Source organism: Pholcus phalangioides, unplaced genomic scaffold (genome assembly GCF_987345545.1).
Source record: "Pholcus phalangioides strain wild (caught in Gottingen) unplaced genomic scaffold, Ppha-v1.0 ptg000005l_1, whole genome shotgun sequence".
NCBI classification, from domain to species: Eukaryota; Metazoa; Arthropoda; class Arachnida; order Araneae; family Pholcidae; genus Pholcus; species Pholcus phalangioides.
In genome coordinates this window covers 12,740,458-12,762,431 of record NW_028301598.1, presented here as the reverse complement: position 1 = coordinate 12,762,431, position 21,974 = coordinate 12,740,458, and the positions used below count along the sequence as shown (strand labels likewise).

General features: G+C 42.8%; 1 long non-coding RNA gene across 1 annotated transcript in view; it reads right to left on the bottom strand.

The window, feature by feature from the left end:
- The window catches only part of LOC149086322 (uncharacterized), a 119,647-nt gene extending 109,618 nt beyond the window's left edge, over window positions 1-10,029 (bottom strand). The window contains exon 1 of the long non-coding RNA XR_016192690.1: window positions 9,894-10,029. This is a non-coding gene — a long non-coding RNA (uncharacterized LOC149086322). The remainder of the gene's footprint in view (window positions 1-9,893) is intronic.
- Between the last annotated feature and the right edge of the window lie 11,945 nt (window positions 10,030-21,974).

Sequence of the window (21,974 nt, the reverse complement as noted above, 5' to 3'; positions counted from 1 at the left end):
TTTAGTTTTTTGACATGACAGAAGGACATTTTTCTCATTTTTATGTCTTGCTTTGGCGCAGTTTGACCAAATTGGTCCTTGCGCCAATAAATTGAAAATCCAATCCAATCCGTTACTTTTCCGGGATTTCGTCACTTCATGATCGTAGACACCCTGATTTACTGATGCCTTTGCGTCGCAACTTCTGATGGTGAAGACAGATTCCTCATCGTTATTTTTCCAGTGCGATAATACATTCTTATACAAACTTTTCTGTTCTGTAAAAGGATACATGAATGTTCAGTCAAGTACAGCCAGTTAGGGAAAGTTTATGAAATTTTAAAAAAATAATTAACGTAAGGAATGCATAAATCAATGGAGTGAACCTTTTTTCGTAAAAAAAAGCTGGAAAAAGCGATTGAAGGTTTTTTCATCGTTCTGCAGATGAGCAACAATTTGCATAGTTTGATATTTTATACGTTGTCGGAAGCCTGGGTGCCGAATTCTGGGGAGGGGCCTCAAGCTAATTCCATTTGTGGCCCCAAGAAATAAAATTGCGGGGAGGACAAATGATATTATCGAAAAGTCAGCTTCTATTGTGATGTGACTTCAAGGAAAGTTGCTTGAAGAGAAACTTGTTTTGGCGCAAGATGGCACAGAATTGAAGAGTCAGTATTTTTGTAGTAAACAGCTGGAAAATGTAGCAGACGTCGGAAATTATAGCAGCTTGTAGCAGATTTTCCACCCCTGGACTCAGGCAATAGATCATATCATTTCCAAACTTGCTAAGCTCTTTGATAAGATATCATCACTGTTCATGCAAAATGTCATGCATCAAAATTCTCAATTTTTTTATGCCACTAAAAGCTACTTCACACGTTTCTGCATGTTCTGTAAAAATGGCATTTGTTTCTTACCAGTAGGACATTTTTACAAAATACACAAACACGTGTGAAGCTTTTATTGGCATAAAAAAAAATTAAATTGGGAATTTTTCGGCATTTGCATGAACAGCGATGATGTGTTTAGTATAACTTGGTGGCCCACGGGCCTGGCTAAAACATCAAAAGTAGCCTGCAGTTGACGACCCTTGCTGTAGTTGAGTGATCGGCAAACGTTTTTAGAAGCAGGCCAAAATATAAAAAAAAATTAATTTGGCAGGCCAGACGTATTCTCTCAGCATCGATATATACCATATTCTCCGGCATGACGTACACCTTGAGGGACCCCAGCTTTTTGAATGCTGGAGTCTGGTCTGTTCCCGGGAAGATCGGGGTTTAATAAAGATCACAGTATGCATTTAGCCAATTCATTGGATTTTTAAAATAAAGATACAGCATTTAACAATTTTCCAGTATCTGTGACTCAGCATGCTGGTCTCTCTCTTTGTTTTCCTCAGCATGCCGTCGAAAGAGATCGGGGGAAATATGGTAATTGGAAAAGACTGCCACAGTTTCAATGGGTTATCCTTTGCAACTGTAAAAAAAATGTATGTTTTAACCTGAAGACAACCATAATTTTTTATGGGCAGTATGTATCGATATTATTGTCACTATCCCGAATGCTGGTGTAATGTGATAGGCCTCCTCGTGGTGCACTCTGGGTAACGCCAAATCTATCACACGTCATTGTCTTCGCATATTTGTGCTCATATCATTCACATTTCAATAGCCCACATTACATGTATATTTCTACATATCTCATAGTTCTTGTCTTGCGTCTAGTTTTGTCCTGTTCTTGTCCTTTATGTGCAACCCCTCATTGTGGGCCTCGCTCAGGCGGGGAAGGGTCCTCCCAGATGGGGCATTGCTTCTAGCGTATGCCCTACCTCGGATGCTGTCTACCTGCGTGTTTGCCGTACGTGGAGACCCGTAAGGCTGGAGATGGGGATCCTGGTTAGACTGATGCGCTAGCTTTGGCCTCGGATTCAGCCGAAACGGGAGGCTTGGATTAGCCCCGTCCAGGTCAATCAGTTGTGGTCGCCTCAGTGGCTGAAGGGTTACACTACTGGGCAGGTAGAGGGGCCGGGCCTGCCGGACGTCGTTGAGGTTTGTTGGTGCTGCTTCACGACGATCTTGGATCTTGAACGCGTCTGCTCGCTTGTTTCGGTGGTGTATAGCTCTCACCTAACCTGGCGTTGCTACTAACCTTCATCGGTTATGTGTGCGCGTCCCCTCGTAGGGCTCCATGGTGGGCATGGTGGGTGAGAGTCGAACAATACCCATTCAAATATGGGAAAAAATCAAAATGCACCAAAACGTCAAAGAACTGCTCCGAACCAAACACATGTCACTGTAACTGCTGCTTCAAATTCATCAACTGTTTCATTCTTCTTTCTGCACTCTTCAGATACCGAGAAACAACTGGCCAAAGTATCACCATTTCTAATAGATAAAGCTCTCCATGGCACAGTAGGTACCTTGAAATCAGTGAAGGCGCTTCGTTCAGGAGACCGTCTCATCGAAACGAACTCATTCAAAAGCTCACATCTCTCGGAGACATTCCAATAAAAGTCAAAATCCATTCCACGTTGAATTATTCATTTGGTGTTATTTCAGATACTAACTTAATTAACATGGATGAAGAACTACTAACAGAGGAGCTGGCGTCTCAAGGCGTAACATCTGCCAAACATATTATGAATCGCAAACATGGCAATCCAGCTCCAACGCGTAATATTATTGTCACATTTTCATCACCAACATTACCGAAAGATATCAAAATAGGTTATTATAACCTCAAAATCCGGCCATACATTCCTAACCCTGTAAGATGCTTCAACTGCCAAAAATACGGTCACTCACGAACGGCGTGCCGCAGTCAACCCACCTGCGCAAAATGCGGTGAGAAGGACCACATTTCGGACAACTGCACTAATTTACCATTCAAGTGCGTCAATTGCGGTGGCGACCAACCCGCATTTGACAGAAAGTGTCCGAAATGGAATGAAGAAAAAGAGATCCAGCAGTTCAAGGTCCTCAGTAACATCTCATATATTGAAGCACGCCGTCGTATAATCCCTAACCAAACTCCAATAGCTAGTACATCGTACTCTAATATGGTAACAAATTCATCAACAGCTAATACGACTAAAAATATCAGCCAAGCATCTGTAACAACTCAGACTGAACCAATAGCTCATACATCCACTCAAACATCATCATCTAACCAACCGTGTAATAGTTGTGGCTGCTGTTGCTCTGCTGGATTCCGGACGGAGTCCACTACCTCCGAAGAAGAGGCAGGAAAAGCAACAGCCCACACATTCAAAAAACCTACTGGTACTAAACCCAAGAATAATTCTGGAAATAAATCTGAAAAGTTAAAGACCGGATGTTCACGAAAAGCTGTACAGAGAGCGCTGAAATGTCCATCCATGAAGAATGTGTCACTAATTGATGACACATCAATTGGTGACATGGATCTTGATAATCCATCAGAATCTGGTGGTACTCGCCGTAAACTAGACCGGAATAAATTCAAAGACCTTGAACCGTCTACTTCTACTTAATTTATGGGCAACATAATCCAATGGAACATTCGTGGTTATTCGTTGTTCATTTTCCTCTATTCGTGATCGAATTATGAAGCTCTCAAGGATTTGATCAATCGTTATCATCCTGTTTGCGTGGCACTCCAGGAAACTTTTACGAAGCCCTCGGAGACATGGAACATCAGGCGACATTCCCTGTTCCGTATTGATTACGATGACGGGAGTAGAGCCTGCCGCGGTGTTGCTCTGCTGGTTCCACATCACGTGTCGTCGCGCGTTCTAACGCTGCGCACGAACCGGCAAGCCATCGCGGTGGAAATCTCTACAGGCCTGAGAATTACCATCTGTTCCATTTATTTGCCACCAAATGACACCATCTTATAGAGAGATCTAGAAGATCTGATTGATCAATTACATCCACCATTTTTTCTTCTTGGAGACTTCAATGCTCATAACATGATATGGGGTTCTAACAGCAACACCCCTCGTGGGGAAATGGTTGAACGTCTGTTAGACAATATGGACCTTGCCATCATGAATGATGGCAGTTTCACTCATTTCCATGCCCCAAACAATAGTTTCAATGCAATAGATCTAACGTTATGTTCACCCACCCCCTGGCTCAACTGGTCCTGGTCGGTTGATCCAGACCTCCACGGGAGCAATCATTTTCCTCTAGTGGTTAAGTGCCTTGACCGACGCCATAGCATACCTGAGGGACCTCCTCGGTGGAAGCTTGTGGCGGCCCGATGGGCTGACTTCACGGTCAAGGCAGAAATCACCGAGGATATGGTTTCGCAACCCGAAGTCGACCTTGTGATCAGTTGAATGATCTCAGCAGCCAATGAAAAAATACCCAAAGTCTCCTCGAAACTTCCTAAATTTCCTAAACCTTGGAGGAACCAAGGTTTAGGTTTTAAAGCACAAAAGAAAGCATGGAGTAGGTTCCGGTGTTACCCTACCCATGACAACAAGTTGGCATTTTTAAAAGCAAAGGCGATAGCGAGAAGAACCAGGCGCCAGGTTGAACGCGAGTCCTGGCAAAATTTTACCACGAGAATCAATTCATCTACTTCATCTAAAGTCATTTGGGACCGGATCCGAAAAATAAATGGTCATTATCAGTCTCATCCCATCACCATTTTAAATACCAATGGCACTATCATCAGCGATGTGAGGGATATTGCGGACACCATCGCTGCTGTTTCCAGCGATGCGAACTATCCCCCATTGTTTCATCCCATTAAATCGTCAGCCGAACGTACATCGTAGACCTTCCGGCCTTTTACACCGGAGGAGTACAATTCATTGTTCACCCTTCATGAACTGACGATGGCCTTGCAGCGAAGTCCTGACTCAGCTGTAGGGCCCGATGCCATTCATTATTCCATGATTCGGCATCTCTCATTTGAATCGCTCTCACATTTACTCATATTATTTAATCGGATCTGGGTCAGTCATTCATTTCCTGACATCTGGCGAGCAGCCATAGTTCTTGCATTCCCGAAGCCTGGCAAAAATCCTTGGCAACCTAACAGTTACAGACCTATTGCTTTGACCAGTTGTCTATGTAAGCTCATGGAACGCATGGTCAACTATCGCCTTATGCCCTACCTTGAGGTTAACAATATTTTATCTAAACATCAAATCGGCTTTAGACGGTTCAGGTCTACAACATGCAATTTGTTACGCCTTGAGACATCAATAAGACAAGCGTAGACGACCGTACTTGGAGGCACGGAATTCTTTCCGACCTCTATAATTGCGGCTTGCGGGGCAACTAGCCCATTTTTATTAAGAACTTTCTCGCTCGACGCATCTTCCAGGTACGGATCGGAAGTACATTATCAGCTCCCCAAATCCAAGAACAAGGTGTACCTCAAGGTAGCATTTTAAGTGTAACACTTTTTATTTTGAGACTCAACGGGGTGTTGAACCAACTCCCGTTGACTGTCACTAGCGCACTTTACGTGGATGATCTGTTGATATCGTATCAATCAGTGAATATGAGGACAGCTGAGAGACAATTACAAACCGCACTCAACAAGATCAGCAAGTGGCACATAATAACGCCTTCTCGTTCTCCGCCGACAAGACTGTCGCTATGCACTTTTGTCGGCGTCGAGACCTACACGATGACCCACAATTGTTTCTAAACAATAGTCAAATACCAGTAGTAGAAAATACAAAATTCCTCGGCATCACATTCGATAAAAAACTTACTTTCAAACCTCATATTGCATAATTGAGAGCTCGTTACATGAAGACGATGAACCTCATCTCGTCTACATCATGGGGAGCACACCGTAAGACACTCATTCACTTCTATAAAGCTCTAATACGATCAAAGCTCGACTACGGTTCCATTGTATACGGGTCAGCACCTCGGAGCTATCTGAGTGTGCTCGACCCAGTCCACCATCTCGCCCTGCGGATTTTCTCTGGAGCTTTCCGGACGTCTCCAATGGAGAGCCTGTATGTCGAATGCAACGAGCCATCACTGACATCAAGACGCAAGCAACTTTCCTTGAAATATTATATCAAGATGAAATGTTTTCCTGATCATCCACTTCATCCCTCATTTTATAGACTTTTTGCTGCTCGACATTCATGTGTTCCATCTTACGGTCTTCGTATGAGGGCACTTGTGGAAGAACTAGAATTAGACATCAGTCGTGTTGTCCCAGAGGCTTGGCAACTGGCACCATGGGAGCAGTCTCTGCCAGATGTCCCTCTTTCATTATCATCATACGCTAGAGCCACCACAGCAGATGTCATATATCGACAGATATTCTTCAGGCACAGGGGTAGGTACAACAGGTATTTCCCCATATATACCGACGGCTCTATGAGCCCTGGGCATGTCGGTTGTGCCTACCTCTGCTGTGAGGAGACATCTTTCAAACTTCACGATATATTTTCTATTTATTCGGCAGAGCTGTACGCAATCCTTCAGGCTCTACGTCATATACGACGCAAACGTCACCGACGATGCATAATTTATAGCGACTCTCTCAGCGCATTACAAGCACTGAGTTCCTGTACGTTTCACTCATCCATGCCATTTTTCATGAACTACATTACCTCACTCATCATGGTACCGCAGTAAAATTTTACTGGGTACCAGGTCATGTAGGAATACCGGGACACGAAAAAGCAGACAACGCAGCTCGAACAACAACTAACATTGATAATAGCCTTTTGATACCTTCCAGTGACCACTTCTCAATCCTCCGGGAAGGGATGCATCGCCGCTGGCAGGAGCACTGGAACAATGAAATAAATAATAAACTTCATGCCATCAAGCCTACACTTGGCCTTTGGCGTTCGAGCTGCAGAACTAACCGAAAGGAGGAAGTTCTGCTTGCCCGGTTGCGCATAGGACACAGTCGCCTCACACAATCATATCTGTTATTACGAGAGAGTGCCCACATTGTCAAAGTTCATTGACCATTGCTCATGCTTTTACTTGTTCACATCATCGTTATCATTTTACGACCGCTTTTGGTCAGAGTCATCTTTCACTTCATGACATTTTAAATGACAATAGCGATGCATCTCGCATTTTTATATTCATCAAGGCCATTGGTTTATACGACAAATTATAGTTTTTACAATTTATGCCATTGTTTTACGTTTCATGTTCCTTTTTATATGTTTTAGTTTTTTGACATGATAAAAGGACATTTTTCTTATTTTTATGTCATGTTTTGGCGCAGTTTGGCCAAATTGGTCCTTGCGCCAATAAATTGAAAATCCGATCTTATTCCGAATGCAACTAGGGTCACCAATTTGGGAATTCTCATTGACGAGCGGCCTAGGTTTTTTGAACATGTTTCAGCGGTGGTCAAAAATCGAATAGAATGCTTGATCTCATTTTCAAAAAGGTCTCTTCGCGTTCTCCTAAAGTCATTCTTCCGCTTTTTCGAGGCTTAGTTCGTCCTGGACTGGGTATGGTCTCCAAAACCTTACAGCATACTCTACAGAGGAACATAGATTTGGTTGAAGAGGTGTAGAGAAGAGCTACGCGTGTCCTTATTAGCACACAGGGCTTGAGTTATGAAGAGAGACTTCATTTTTTGAATACGTTTACATTGGATGAACGCAGGTGTCGAGGAGATATGATCGAAGTGTTCAAAATTTTCAATGGGATGGATAGGATGGACCATGAACTTTTAGTACACCGCCAATCGACTGTTTTTACAAGGGGACACCAGTATCGATTGGATTGGATTGGATTTTCAATTTATTGGCGCAAGGACCAATTTGGTCAAACTGCGCCAAAGCAAGACATAAAAATGAGAAAAATGTCATTCTGTCATGTCAAAAAACTAAAACATATAAAACGGAACATGAAACATAAAACAATGACATAAATTGTAAAAACTATAATTTGTCGTATAAACCAATGGCTTTGATGAATTTAAAAATGCGAGATGCATCGCTATTGTCATTTAAAATGTCATGAAGTGAAAGATGACTATGACCAAAAGCGGTCGTAAAATGATGACGATGATGTGAACAAGTAAAAGCATGAGCAATGGTCAATGGACTTTGACAATGAAGGCACTCTGGTTGACTCTCTCGTAATAATAAATATGATTGTGTGAGGCGACTGTGTCCTATGCGCAACCGGGCAAGCAGAACTTCCTCCTTTCGGTTAGTCCTGCAGCTCGAACGCCAGTGGCCAAGTGTGGGCTTGATGGCATGAAGTTTATTATTAACTTGATTGTTCCAATGATCCTGCCAGTGGCGATGCATCACTTCCCGGAGGATTGAGAAGTGGTCACTGGCAGGTACCAAAAGGTTATTGTCAATGTTAGTTGTTGTTCGAGCTGCGTTGTCTGCTTTTTCGTTGCCCGGTATTCCTACATGACTAGGTACCCAGTAAAATTTTACCGTGGTACCGTGATGAATGAGGTGATGCAGTTCATGAAAAATGGCATGAATAAATGGATGAATGTGAAAAGTAAAAGAACACAATGCTTGCAATGAGCTAAGAGAGTCGCTATAAATGATGCATCGTCGGTGGCGTTTGCGTCGTATATGACGTAGAGCCTGAAGGATTGCGTACAGCTCTGCCGAGTAAATAGAAAATATGTCGGGAAGTTTGAAAGATGTCTCCTCACAGCAGATGTAGGCACAACCGACATGCCCAGGGCTCTTAGAGCCGTCGGTATATATGGGAAAGTACCTGTTGTACCTACCCCTGTGCCTAAAGAATATCTGTCGATATATGACATCTGCTGTGGTGGCTCTAGAGTATGATGATAATGAAAGAGAGACATCTGGCAGAGACTGCTCCCATGGTGCCAGTTGCCAAGCAACTGGGGCCACACGACTGATGTCTATTTGTAGTTCTTCCACAAGTGCCCTCATACGAAGACCGTAAGATGGAACACATGAAGGGCGAGCAGCAAATAGTCTATGAAATGAGGGATTAAAAATTACACGATGAAGTGGATGATCTGGTAAAGACTTCATTTTGAAATAATATTTCAAAGAAAGTTGCTGGCGTCTTGATGTCAGTGATGGCTCGTTGCATTCGACATAGAGGCTTTCCATGGGAGAAGTTCGGAAAGCTCCAGAGCAAATGCGGAGAGCGAGATGATGAATTGGGTCGAGCACACTCAGATAACTCCGAGGTGCTGACCCGTATACAATGGAGCCGTAGTCAAGCTTTGATCTTATTAGAGCTTTATACAAGTGAATGAGTGACTTACGGTCTGCTCCCCATGATGTAGACGAGATGACCTTCAAGAGGTTCATCGTCTTCATGCAACGAGCTCTCAATTGTGCAATATGAGGTTTGAAAGTCAGCTTTTTATCGAATGTGATGCCGAGGACTTTTGTATTTTCTACTATTGGTATTAGACTATTGTTTAGAAACAATTGTGGGTCATCATGTAGGTCTCGACGCCGACAAAAGTGCATAGCGACAGTTTTGTCAGCGGAGAATGAGAAGCCGTTATTATGTGCCCACTTGCTGATCTTGTTGAGTGCGGTTTGCAATTGTCTCTCGGCTGTCCTCATATTCACTGATTGATATGATATCAAGAGATCATCCACGTAAAGTGCGCCAGTGACAGACAACGGGAGTTGGTTCAACACCCCGTTGAGTCTTAAAATAAAGAGTGTCACACTTAAAATGCTACCTTGAGGTACACCTTGTTCTTGAATTTGGGGAGCTGATAATGTGCTTCCGATCCGTACCTGGAAGATGCGGCGAGCGAGAAAGTTCTTAATGAAAATGGGCAAGTTGCCCCGCAAGCCGCTATTATAGAGGTCGGAAAGAATTCCGTGCCTCCAAGTACGGTCGTAGGCATTTTCTATGTCGAAAAATATGGCTAGCATATGCTCCCTCTTCACAAATGCTTGTCTTATTGATGTCTCAAGGCGTAACATATTGCATGTTGTGGACCTGAACCGTCTAAAGCCGCTTTGATGTTTCGATAAAATATTGTTAACCTCAAGGTAGTGCATAAGGCGATAGTTGACCATGCGTTCCATGAGCTTACATAGACAACTGGTCAAAGCAATAGGTCTGTAACTGTTAGGTTGCTGAGGATTTTTGCCAGGCTTCGGGAATGCAAGAACAATGGCTGCTCGCCAGGTGTCAGGAAATGAATGGCTGACCCAGATCCGATTGAATAATATGAGTAAATGTGACAGTGATTCTGGTGATAGATGCCGAATCATGGAATAATGAATAGCATCGGGCCCTACAGCTGAGTCAGGACTTCGCTGCAAGGCCGTCGTCAGTTCATGAAGGGTGAACAATGAATTGTACCCCTCCGGTGTAAAAGGCCGGAAGGTGTACGATGTACGTTCGGCTGATGATTTAATGGAATGAAACGATGGGGGATAATTCGCATCACTGGAAACAGCGGCGAAATGAGCGGCGATGGTATCCGCAATATCCCTCACATCGCTGATGATAGTGCCATTGGTGTTTAAAATGGTAAGTGGATGAGACTGATAATGACCATTGATTTTTCGGATCCGGTCCCAAATGATTTTGGATGAAGTTGATGAATTGATTCCCGTCGTAAACTTTTGCCAGGACTCGCGTTGAGCCTGGCGCCTGGTTCTTCTCGCTATCGCCTTTGCTTCTAAAAATGCCAACTTGTTGTCATGGGTAGGATACCGCCGGAACCTACTCCATGCTTTCTTCTGTGCTTTAATCGTAAGATTACATTCGTGGTTCCACCAAGGTTTAGGAAATTTAGGAAGTTTCGAGGAGACTTTGGGTATTGATTCATTTGCTGCAGAGATGACACAACTGGTGACAAGGTCGACACAGTGGTCGACGTCGGGTTGCGAAACCATATCCTCCGTGATTTCTGCCTTGACCGTGAAGTCTGCCCATCGGGCGGCCACAAGCTTCCACCGAGGAGGACCCTCAGGTATGCTATGGCTTCGATCAAGGCACTTAACCACTAGAGGAAAATGATTGCTCCCGTGGAGGTCCGGATCAACCGACCAGGACCAGTTGGGCAAGAGTGAAGGTGAGCATAACGATAAATCTATTGCAGTGAAACTATTGTTTGGGGCATGGAAATGAGTGAAACTGCCATCATTCATGATGGCAAGGTCCATGTCATCTAACAGTCGTTCAACCATTTCCCCGCGAGGGGTGTTGCTGTTAGAACCCCATATCATGTTATGAGCATTGAAGTCTCCAAGAAGAAAAAATGGTGGAGGTAATTGATCAATCAGATCTTCTAGATCTCTCTGTAAGATGTTGTCATTTGGTGGCAAATAAATGGAACAGATGGTAATTCTTAGGCCAGTAGAAATTTCCACCGCGATGGCTTGCAGGTTCGTGCGCAGCGTTAGAACGCGCGACGACACGTGATGTGGAACCAGCAGAGCAACACCGCGGCAGGCTCTACTCCCGTCATCGTAATTGATACGGAACAGGGAATGTCGCCTGATGTTCCATGTCTCCGAGGGCTTCGTGAAAGTTTCCTGGAGTGCCACGCAAACAGGATGATAGTGATTGATCAAATCCTTGAGATCTTCGTAATTGGGTCTAAGACCACGAATGTTCCATTGAATTATGTTGGCCATAAATTAAGTAGAAGTAGACGGTTCAAGATCTTTAAATTTATTCCGGTCTAGTTTACGGCGAGTAGTACCGGAATCTGATCTATTGTCAAGGTCCATGTCACCAATTGATGTGTCATCAATTAATGACACATTCTTCATGGATGGACATTTGAGCGCTCTCTGTACAGCTTTTCGTGAATATCCGGTCTTGAATGGTTTCTTTTTCGATTTGTTTGCAGAGTTGATTTTTGGTTTAGTATCTGTAGTTATTTTGAATGTGTTAGCCGTTGCTTTTCCCGCTTCTTCTTCGGAGGTAGTGGACTCCCTCCGGAAACCAGCGGAGCAACAGCAGCCACAACTATTACACGATTGGTTAGATGATGTTTGAGTTGATGTATCAGCTATTGGTTCAGTCTGAGTTGTTACGGATGCTTTGGTGACATTGTTAGTCATATTAGCTGATGATGGATTTGTTACCATATTAGAATATGATCTATTACCTATTGGAGTTTGGTTAGAGGTTATACGACGGCGTGCTTCGATATATGAGATGTTATTGAGGACCTTGATCTTCTGGATCTCTTTTTCTTCATTCCATTTCGGACACTTTCTGTCAAATGCGGGGTGGTCGCCACCGCAATTGACGCACTTGAATGGTGAATTAGTGCAGTTGTCCGAAATGTGGTCCTTCTCACCGCATTTTGCGCAGGTGGGTTGGCTGCGGCACGCCGTTCGTGAGTGGCCATATTTTTGGCAGTTAAAGCATCGAACAGGGTTTGGAATGTATGGCCGGATTTTGAGGTTATAATAACCTATTTTGATATCTTTCGGCAATGTTGGTGATGAGAATGTGAGAATTATGTTTCGTGTGGGAGCTGGATTGCCATCTTTGCGGCTCATAATATGTTTGGCAGATGTTACGCCTTGAGACGCCAGCTCTTGTGTTAGTTCTTCTTCATCCATGTTAATTAAGTTATTATCTGAAATGACACCACGTGAATAATTCAACGTGGGATGGATTTTGACTGTTATTGGAATGTCTCCGAGAGATGTGAGCTTTTGAATGAGTTCGGCTTGTTTGGATGTGTTAGTTTCGATGAGAAGGTCTCCTGAACGAAGGGCCTTCACCGATTTTAAGGTACCAACTGTGCCATAGAGAGCTTTATCTATTACAAATGGTGATACTTTGGCCAGCGGTTTTTCGTTATCTGAAGAGTGCAGAAAGAAAAATGAGACAGTTGATGAAATTGAAGCAGTTACAGTGACATGTGTTTGGTTTGAAGCAGTTCTTTGACGTTTTGGTGCATTTTGATTTTTTCCCATATTTGAATGGGTATTGTTCCACTCCCACCCACCATGCCCACCATGGAGCCCTACGAGGGGACGCGCACACGTAACCGGTGAAAGTTAGCAGCAACGTCAGGTTAGGTGGGAGCTATACACCACCAAAGCAGGCGAGCAGACGCGTTCAAGATCCAAGATCGTCGTGAAGCAGCACCAACAAACCTCAACGACGTCCGGCAGGCCCGGCCCCTCTACCTGCCCAGTAGTGTAACCCCTTAAGCCACCGAGGCGACCACAGCCGATTGACCTGGACGGGGCTAATCCAAGCCTCCCGTTTCGGCTGAATCCGAGGCCAAAGCTAGCGCATCAGGCTAACCAGGATCCCCATCTCCAGCCTTACGGGTCTCCACGCACGGCAAACACGCAGGTAGACAGCGTCCCAGGCAGAGCATACGCTAGAAGCAACGCCCCGTCTGGGAGGACCCCTCCCCGCCTAAGCGGGGTCCACAATGAGGGGTTGGACACAAGACATAAACATATACAGGACAAAACAAGACGCAAGACAAGTACTGTAAGTTGTGTAGAAAAAACATGTAATCTTGGCTATTGAAAGTGAAGGATATGAGCACAAATAAGCGATGACAATGACGTGTGATAGATTTAGCATTACCCAGGGTGCACCACGAGGAGGCCTATCACATTACACCCCAGGGACAATGGAATATTATGGTGTCGCATCGAATTTTTCTCTAATAGGGTTGTTAATAAATGAAACACAATTTACTGCCTGCGAGGGTAATCTAACACAATTGACACGTTTAAAAAAGAAATCCGATAAACATGTTGGGGTAAATCGAGAAGCTCTGTCCATACTTAGAATAAGACAACCATAAGTATTCTTTATGGGCGTTGTATAATATGTTATCATGTGTATATATTGTTTACAATTTTTGTTAATTGCATTTTTAATTGGTTTGCTTTATTTTTGAAATATATGACATTCATATTTTTATGGGCATCTTTTTCTCAGCCACTCTCGTTGGGCATTTTGCCTGTTGTGGCGTTGTATTTGTATTGGGTTGCTGTGTTTTTGATATATTTTAGATGGGAATCTTTCCAACCACCTCGTTGGCCCTTGGTATAAGTCCCCAACGAAGTTATAACGTTATGCATATTCATTGCATTTGTGTATATATATTTTTTGCATATGCAAAAGTATTTTGAATAAATTTCTACTTGAATTGTTGCAACTATTTACCGTACATATGTATTGAATATTTCTATACTATTATTTTGGGCCGGGCAGAACCTTTCAGCGGGCTGCACCTTGCTTATTACTATTGTATATGGTAGTGGCATGTAATTTTGTGCCACAGAGGATGATTACTTAGTCGAACATGCAGTTCGTACACATTTCTCTGCGGAATTTCTAACGAATTGGTACATGCCGAAAAGGGGTCTACGTCGAAACATCGCGAACAAAAGCGTCGCCCGTCAAAACATCGCCGTGACAAAAACATCGCACGTCAAAACATCGTCGTCAAAACATCGCACGTCATAACATTGCCGTGACAAAAACATCGCCGTCACAAAAACATCACCAAAAATTAATATATATATATATATCGTATCAAAACATCGCGGTCAAAAACCATCGCCAAACACGTCAAAACATCGCACGTCATTACATTGCCTGAACATGGCCCTGGAAAAAAGATAGCTTAATGAAAAATTTTTAAATTAAAAATTGTAATGGGAATCACCTCATCCCTTTTTTTTGTTCAACTGGTAACCAAAGCTGCACTAAAAGTGCATTAAACTTTCAAGCGGCTTTGGTTGTGACAAAGCCAAACTGTCATGTGTATGTCTGTGTTCGACTGTTTCCACACCTATTTTCTCTCAATCCTTCGAATTCGGTCTTTTTTTTGAGTAATGGACAATGAATAGAGAGAGTTCTTATAAATTCTGTACTATACAAAAAAAAGGTTTTTTTAATAGCTAGCTAGCGAAGACATATTTTGGAAAGAGAGAAAATTTAACTGCCCCCCGGGGAATCAAACCCACACTTCCTTTCACGAATCGAGTGAACGCCCTAGACCAGCGGTTCTCAACCTTTTTTTGCTCATGGCCCCCTTCCAACCATTTCTCATTCCTGTGGCCCCCTTGTGACCATGATCAATTTCCTACCCCCCCCCCCCCCCGTTTTCTCGTTAAATGACAATTGTTCAAATATTGTTTGCAGTATAAATATGTGTTAGAATTTAATTTATGAAAATTAAAACACAGTAAAAAAAATATATATAATCAGTTATTTTCAATCAATGTGTAAACATTGCGCTTGGAAACGGCATAATGTCATCAAGTTACTGTTCAGGATGAAGTTTGAATTATTTACAAATTAGTTTTTCTAGGGTAAATTTGAATTTGGGTGAATCAGAATTTCAAACAAATCAGGAAGTATAAATAATCAGATTTCAAAAAAGAAAATTATCGGTTTATTGATTATAATTTCGATACGGTGAGATTTACATTCATCGTGAAAATCTGATGTCTCGCTGAATGACAAGCTATCTCCAAGTGGCTTTTTGGCTCATAATGTGACCTCTCTCCCACAGGCGAACGAAGTAACGTGTGAGTTGGCTTAAACACAACACAATATTTCACATAGAGACACTACTATATGTAATGTACAGAGGGCATAGGTAACAAGACGTATGGTATTTTACTTTACTGGCAAACCTCGTTCACCCTACAGGAATACTTTCAATTAGAAAAATTATGTGTAGTACTCAGATATGCCAGTTGCAAGGGGGTGTATAGTTCTTAAAATAAAAATGTTAACTTTTTATACGGACACGTGTGCTCAAAAACCCAATTGCGCTTTTTCAGCCGGGGAGACATTTCGCACCACCCCATCATGGAAATATGGTTTTCAGATTCCAAAAAAGGGGTAAGAATTTTCTGGTAAACCGTTAAATTAATAAACCTTTCACTATAGTTTTCTTCATCAAACTGCAATATTCGTTGCTACTACAATAATTGAGCTGTCGATACTCTTTCATTACGAGGATTGTTCGTAGAAGAAATTATTCTTTTATTAGAAATTATTCAATATTATGGTGATACATATATGGAGGGATATATAATGATCGACATATAGGGACCGGCTAAAGCTCAACGAAAGCCCGAAATTCAAACAATGGCCGTTTCAACTGTGCCGGCCAGTTCGAGAACTAGACAACTTCGGGCTTTGGCAGTAACACACATATATATGAGACATTTTGCAAATGACATATTATTATCCAAAACGTTGGGGGGGGGGGGGTCAAATTAAATTCAAATTTTTGCAAGAAACTAAAAGCGAATTCCTGATATTCGAATTAACCAAGTTCAGCCTGTACCATTATTATTTCTGTAATTGGATTGGATTTTAGGTTTATTGGCGCAAGGACCGGTTTGGTCAAACTGCGCCAAAACACATGATTATAAAAAAGATTGTCCTTTTGTCATGTCGAAAAATTAGAAAGGCGCATAATAAAAAGCAGCATGAAACGTAAAACAATGACATGAATTGTAAAACTATAATTTGTTATAAAAACCAATGGCCTTGATGAATTTAAAAATGCGAAATGCATCGCTATTGTCATTTAAAATGTCATGAAGTGAAAGATGACTATGACCAAAAGCGGTCGTTAAGTGATGTAAACAAGTAAGGATAGGATAGGATTTTAAATTTTCTGGCGCAAGGACCAATTTGGTCAAACTGCGCCAAAACAAATTATAAAAATAAGAAAAATCATCCTTTTGTCATGTCAAAATACTAAAATCATGCATGATAAAAAGCAACGTAAAGCATAAAAAAATGACATGAATTGTAAAAATCTATAAGTTGTTATAAAAACCAATGGCTTTGATGAATTTAAAAATGCGAGATCCATCGCTGTGGTCATTTAAAATGTCATGAAGTGAAAGATGACTTTGACCAAAAGCGGTCGTAAAATGATGACGATGATGTGAACAAGTAAAAGCATGAGCAATGGTCAATGGACTTTGACAATGTGGGCGCTGTGGCTGACTCTCTCGTAATAAAAGATATGATTGTGTGATACGACTGTGTCCTATGCGCAACCGGGCAAGCAGAACTTCCTCCTTTCGGTTAGTTCTGCAGCTCGAACGCCAATGGCCAAGTGTGGGCTTGATGGCATGTAATTTGTTATTAATTTGATTGTTCCAATGGTCCTGCTAGCGGTGATGCATCACTTCCCGGAGGATTGAGAAGTGGTCACTGGCAGGTACCAAAAGGTTATTGTCAATGTTAGTTGTTGTTCGAGCTGCAGTGTCTGCTTTTTCGTTGCCCGGTATTCCTACATGACCTGGTACCCAGTAAAATTTTACTGTGGTACCATGATGAATGAGGTAATGCAGTTCATGAAAAATGGAATGAATGAATGGATGAGTGTGAAACGTACAGGAACGCAGTGCTTGTAATGCGCTGAGAGAGTCGCTATAGATAATGCATCGTCGGTGGCGTTTGCGTCGTATATGACGTAGAGCCTGAAGGATTGCGTACAGTTCTGCCGAATATATAGTCAATGTGTCTGGAAGTTTGAAAGATGTCTCCTCACAGCAGATGTAGGCACAACCGACATGGCCAGGGCTCTTGGAGCCGTCGGTATATATGGGGAAGTACCTGTTGTACCTACCCCTGTGCCTAAAGAATATCTGTCGATATATGACATCTGCTGTGGTGGCTCTAAGGTATAATGATAATGAAAGAGAGACATCTGGCAGAGACTGCTCCCATGGTGCCAGTTGCCAAGCAACTGGGGCCACACGACTGATGTCTAATTCTAGTTCTTCCACAAGTGCCCTCATACGAAGACCGTAAGATGGAACACATGAAGGACGAGCAGCAAATAGTCTATGAAATGAGGGATTGAAAATGACACGATGAAGTGGATGACCTGGTAAAGACTTCATTTTGATATAATATTTCAAAGAAAGTTGTTGGCGTCTTGATGTCAGTGATGGCTCGTTGCATTCGACATACAGGCTCTCCATTGGAGACGTCCGGAAAGCTCCAGAACAAATCCGCAGGGCGAGATGGTGGACTGGGTCGAGCACATTCATAGCTCCGAGGTGCCGACCCGTATACAATGGAGCCGTAGTCGAGCTTCGATCTTATTAAAGCCTCGTATAAGTGGAGGAGCGACTTACGGTCAGCTCCCCACGATGTAGAAGAGATGACCTTCAAGAGGTTCATCGTCTTCATGCAACGAGCTCTTAATTGCGCAATTTGAGGTTTGAAAGTGAGTTTCTTGTCAAATGTGATACCGAGGAATTTAGTATTTTCTACAATAGGTATTAGATTGTTATTGAGAAACAATTGTGGGTCATCGTGTAGGTCTCGACAAAAGTGCATAGCAACAGTCTTGTCAGCGGAGAATGAGAAGCCGTTATTAAGTGCCCACTTGCTGATCTTGTTGAGAGCGGTTTGTAATTGTCTCTCGGCTGACCTCATATTTACTGATTGGTAAGATATCAACAGATCATCCACGTAGAGTGCGCCAGTGACAGACAACGGGAGTTGGTTCAACACCCCGTTGAGTCTTAAAATAAAAAGTGTTACACTTAAAATGCTACCTTGAGGTACACCTTGTTCTTGAATTTGGGGAGCTGATAACGTGCTTCCGATCCGTACCTGAAAGATGCGGCGAGCAAGAAAGTTCTTAATGAAAATGGGCAAGTTGCCCGCAAGCTGCTCGAAAAATATGGCTAGCAAATGCTTGTCTTATTGATGTCTCAAGGCGTAACAGATTGCATGTTGTTGACCTGAACCGTCTAAAGCCGCTTTGATGTTTCGATAAAATATTGTTAACCTCAAGGTAGTGCATAAGGCGATAGTTGACCATGCGTTCCGTGAGCTTAGACAACTAGTCAAAGCAATAGGTCTGTAACTGTTAGGTTGCTGAGGATTTTTGCCAGGCTTCGGGAATGCAAGAACAATGGCTGCTCGCCAGGTGTCAGGAAATGAATGGCTGACCGAGATCCGATTGGATTGGATTTTCAATTTATTGGCGCAAGGACAAATTTGGCCAAACTGCGCCAAAACATGACATAAAAATAAGGAAATGTGACAGTGATTCTGGTGATAGATGCCGAATCATTGAATAATGAATAGCATCGGGCCCTACAGCTGAGTCAGGACTTCGCTGCAAGGCAGTCGTCAGTTCATGAAGGGTGAACAATGAGTTGTACCCCTCCGGTGTAAAAGGCCGGAACGTGTACGGTACGTTCGGCTGATAATTTAAAGGGATGAAACGATGGGGGATAGTTCGCATCACTGGAGACGGTGGCGATGGTATCCGCAATATCCCTCACATCGCTGATGATAGTGGCATTGGTGTTTAAAATAGTGATCGGATGAGACTGATAATGACCATTTATTTTCCGGATCCGGTCCCAAATGACTTTAGAAGAAGTTGATGAATTGATTCCCGTAGTAAACTTTTGCCAGGACTCGCGTTGAGCCTGTCGCCTGGTTTTTCTCGCTATCGCCTTTGCTTTAAAAATGCCAACTTATTATCACGGGTGGGGTACCGCCAGAACCTGCTATGGCTTCGATCAAGGCACTCAACCACTAGAGAAAAATGATTGCTCCCGTGGAGGTCCGGATCAACTGACCAGGACCAGTTCGGCAAGAGTGAGGGTGAAGATACAGATCTATTGCAGTGAAACTATTGTTTGGGGCATGGAAATGAGTGAAACTGCCATCTCATGATGGCAAGGTCCATATTGTCTAACAGACGTTCAACCATTTCCCCACGAGGGGTGTTGATGTTAGAACCCCATATCATGTTATGAGCATTGAATTCTCCAAGAAGAAAAAATGGTGGAGGTAATTGATCAATCAGATCTTGTAGATCTCTCTGTAAGATGGTGTCATTTGGTGGCAAATAAATGGAGCAGATGGTAACCCTTAGGCCTGTAGAAATTTCTACCGTGATGGCTTGCAGATTCGTTCGCAACGTTAGAACGCGCGACGACACGTGATGTGGAACTAGCAGAGCAACACCGCGGCAGGCTCTACTCCCGTCATCGTAATCAATACGGAACAGGGAATGTCGCCTGATGTTCCATGTCTCCGAGGGCTTCGTAAAAGTTTCCTGGAGTGCCACGCAAACAGGATGATAGCGATTGATCAAATCCTTGAGATCTTCATAAATGGATCTAAGACCGCGAATGTTCCATTGGATTATGTTGGCCATAAATTAAGTAGAAGTAGACGGTTCAAGGTCTTTGAATTTATTCCGGTCTAGTTTACGGCGTGTACCACCAGATTCTGATGGATTATCAAGATCCATGTCACCAATTGATGTGTCATCAATTAGTGACACTTTCTTCATGGATGGACATTTCAGCGATCTCTGTACAGCTTTTCGTGAATATCCGGTCTTGAATGGTGAAGTATATGAGCACAAAAAGCGATGACAATGACGTGTGATAGATTTGGCGTTACCCAGAGTGCACCACGAGGAGGCCTATCACATTACACCCCACCTGCCAGTGACCACTTCTCAATCCTCCGAGAAGTGATGCATTGCCGCTGGCAGGATCATTGGAACAATCAAATAAATAATAAACTTCATGCCATCAAGCCCACACTTGGTCATTGACGTTCGAGCTGCAGGACTAACCGAAAGGAGGAAGTTCTGCTTACCCGGTTGCGCATAGGACACAGTCGCATCACACAATCATATTTGTTATTAGGAGAGAGTCAACCAGAGTGCCCTCATTGTCAAAGTCCATTGACCATTGCTCATGCTTTTACTTGTTCATAACATTTTAAATGACCATAGCGATGCATCTCGCATTTTTAAACTCATTAAAGCCATTGGTTTTTATAACAAATTATAGCTTTTTACAATTCATGTCAGTGTTTTACGTTTCCCATTGCTTTTTATCATGAACAGTCTTATTTTTCGATATGACAAAGGGGGAGAATTTTTCTTTACATGGTAATTTTTTTGGCGCAGTTTGACCAAACTGGTCCTTCAGCAAATTCGAAATCCAATCCAATCCTTGAGATCTTCGTAATTGGATCTAAGACCACGAATGTTCCATTGAATTATGTTGGCCATACATTAAAAAATTAAGTAGAAGTGGACGGTTCAAGATCTTTGAATGTATTCCGGTCTAGTTTACGGCGAGTAGTACCGGAATCTGATCTATTGTCAAGCTCCATGTCACCAATTGATGTATCAATTAGTGACACATTTTTCATTGATGGCCATTTCACCCCTCTCTGTATAACTTTTCGTGAATATCCGGATTTGAATGGTTTGTTTTTCGATTTGTTTGCAGAGTTGATTTTTGGTTTAGTACCTGTGGATATTTTGAATATGTTCGCCGTTGCTTTTCCCGCGTCTTCTTCGGAGGTAGTGGACTCCCTCCGGAATCCAGCGGCGCAACAGCAGCCACAACTATTGCACGGTTGGTTAGATGATGATATTTGAGTTGATGTGTCAGCTATTGGTTGAGTCTGAGTTGTTACAGATGCTTTGGTGACAGTGTTCGTTTTATTAGTTGACGATGGATTTGCTACCATATTAGAGTATGATCTAGTACCTATTGGAGTTTGGTTAGAGGTTATACGACGGCGTGCTTCGATATATGAGATGTTATTAAGGAACTGGATCTTCTGGATCTCTTTTTCTTCATTCCATTTCGGACATTTCCTGTCATATGCGGGGTGGTCGCCACCGCAATTGACGCACTTTAATGGTGAACTAGTGCAGTTGTCCGAAATGTGGTCCTTCTCACCGCACTTTGCGCAGGTGGGTTGACTACGGCACACCGTTCGTGAGTGACCGTATTTTTGGCAGTTAAAGCATCGAACAGGGTTAGGAATGTATGGCCGGATTTTGAGGTTATAATAACCTATTTTGATATCTTTCGGCAACGTTGGTGATGAGAATGTGAGAATTATGTTACGTGTGGGAGCTGGATTGCCATCTTTGCGGCTCATAATATGTTTGGCTGATGTTACGCCTTGAGACGCCAGCTCCTGGGTTAGTTGTTCTTCATTCATGGTAATCAAGTTAGGATCTGAGATGACACCACGTGAATAATTTAGCGTGGGATGAATTTTCACTATTATTGGAAT